The 2,500-nt window shown below is 34.8% G+C and overlaps 1 protein-coding gene across 2 annotated transcripts in view; it reads left to right on the top strand.

The window, feature by feature from the left end:
• LOC125036022 overlaps positions 1-104 on the top strand; it is a 22,701-nt gene extending 22,597 nt beyond the window's left edge. For both annotated transcript variants that reach the window (XR_007115856.1, XR_007115855.1), the window contains exon 34: positions 88-104. The gene's annotated coding sequence lies outside the window, so the exon portion shown is untranslated. The remainder of the gene's footprint in view (positions 1-87) is intronic.
• Positions 105-2,500: the final 2,396 nt, after the last annotated feature.

Below are 2,500 nucleotides of genomic sequence, written 5' to 3'. Positions count from 1 at the left end.
ATAATGTTTTGTTGGTGAAAATTTTGTTAAAAATAGTTGAAAATTATTTCTTCAGTGTTCATCATTATTGCTCTCTCTCCTTTGCAGGTCGTACCAAGACATTACACCGCCTTGCAAGCAAGTACTATTGGACGAACATGGTAGAAGATATTGTTGCTATGGTAATGATCAGGTTTATGTTTTCTTTATATCTATTTTTTTATGATTGCAAATAAGATTATGCTAATGAAATTCACAGTTGCTTTGGGTTGATTTTTTGTCTATGTATGATGTTACTGAGAAATGCTTTATGTTTTAATACATGTTTCACATTTCAGATTGTTAGATGCAAGACCTGTGAGTTCAACAAATTAAACAGACCCAACCAGAGATATGTTAGAGTAACTGAGCCATGGGAGGTAGGTGCCACATGTTTAAAAGGATTAGTTCTAATGAAAAAAATATATACATATTTCTGTGAAGATACAGATAGTTCACTGTGTTATTATGTTGTTCTTTGTTCATAGTAACAAAATAAATTATGTTGCCACAGTAGTATTGCTAGTTGCATAATTGATGACATTTCACTTTTTATATAAATAGCTATGGGTAAAGATTATTTCCTGGATAATTTAAATGTAAATTGTAGAAAGTAATAAAGTTCATTTCTTCTCCTCAGGTGGTGAGCATTGACATTATTGGTCAATTTGTCACCTCAGACCGAGGTCATGTTTTTGTTGCAGTCATAATTGATATGTTCACCAAATACACTGTGGCTGTACCTCTAAGGGACACGACAGTAGCTGACTTGACTTCTGCAATCCAAAGCATTGTCTTCCAGCAAGGCCCTCCAAGGAAATTTATATCAGATCAGAATGAAGACTTTATCAAAGAGGTTTGTAGACTTCGTAATGATTACAACAAAATTTGATCATAATTTATACAGACAAGCTCTATATATTGTAAATTAAATTTTTACCAGCTGAACCAGGGCCTAGAGATGGATGTTGGTCTGGTGGGTAATGTGGTGGCAGTGAACAAGACTCAGATCAACCGGCCAGATGAAGCCAGCATAAAAACCTCCATCTTGCACCATTGTCTAGAGTCTGCCAGCTTTTGGGATGATCTGCTTCAGAGAAAGGTACTTACTTTTGTTTGTGAAAAAATATTCAGCATGTTTTCCAAAGAGAAATAGGAGTTCAGAATATATGTGTAGAGCTGTTATTTTTTCTGTTGACATCAGTCTATTCAGTGGTTTTACTAAATTGCAGGTTTATGAAATCAACACAACATATGTAACCGCTAGTGGACATACTCCATTTTACCTCATGTTCCATCGCCAAGTAAGGCCATTGGATTTCAATTCCAGCTTTCAGGTAAGGATACTGAAGAATGATAAAAACTATTATTTATTATTTGTATATATTAGTATTTTCTTGAAGTTGTGTATACAAGCACTAAGTAACCTTAGATCTGTTTGCTTTCTTGTTGTGTCTACTTAAGCTGTTTACTGAAAAATTGGTTTTCAGGTTAATGGTAATGGAAAGCCAACCTTTGTGGTAAGAGACATAGAGAGATATATGGAGGAGAGGGAGCAGAAAGCAAATGATATCATTAATCAGGTATGTTTTGTTTTTCTTCTTAATTACCTTTTTTCCATGAACAAATTGTTTTGTCATCTATTACAGTTTGATTTAAAATCTATCAGATATTAATGCCTTGTCAATACTTGCCAGATTTTTTTCTCTCTAATATCTACCACATCAGAAATATGATAAAGCTAAATACTTTTTGCTTTACTTTGGAAAAGAATCCATAATTTTTAAGACGACTAAGACTTTTAGGAGTTTTTAGTTAATTTCATAGACAACTGCTCAATAATAGATAGGTCTACTAAAGTAACATAATATTTCTATTTAACTGAAGGTGTTGACTGGCCAATCATCACAGTCAGAGCATAAGCTTTGTCCAGAGGAGGTTGCTGCAACTGAATGTGTGGAGAACATCACCACAACAGCATTGCTAGATGCAGTACATGATGGCAGTCATGATCACCAGACCAGTGTTCAGGTTGTAACTGGGACTTCTGGGCCTGACGAAGATCATGCTCACTATACACATGTGGCTCATCTTTCAGAAGGACAGGTAATACACCCCTTTTGGATCTTGCCTGGAATATTTAGTAATGGTAGTGGTAGTAGTAGTGTTATTAATTTTGTAGGCACTGTATTGCATTTACTTTTATTTAATTTTAATATTTCTATATGTATATATTTTTAACCCACTGGATGTGGTTGCTTCATGGCTATCACATGGCTCAAAATACAGGCATTTGGCTTACATGAACAACTACTCTAATGGGTGCACAGCTTGTGGGCTGGGCGTACACAAATGCTTGTGTGCGGTGACAAGACCATGTTTCCCCTTTGCAATGTTATTGTTTCACTTTTTATGCATAAGCATTTTTAGCTTTTTCCATTTTCCAATCCCCATATTTGTCTTTTAATTTGCTTTATCCTGA

This window comes from Penaeus chinensis, chromosome 20 (assembly GCF_019202785.1).
Source record: "Penaeus chinensis breed Huanghai No. 1 chromosome 20, ASM1920278v2, whole genome shotgun sequence".
Classification (NCBI taxonomy): domain Eukaryota; kingdom Metazoa; phylum Arthropoda; class Malacostraca; order Decapoda; family Penaeidae; genus Penaeus; species Penaeus chinensis.
Note: the sequence above shows the minus strand (reverse complement) of the source record. Positions and strands in the feature narration are given on the sequence as shown.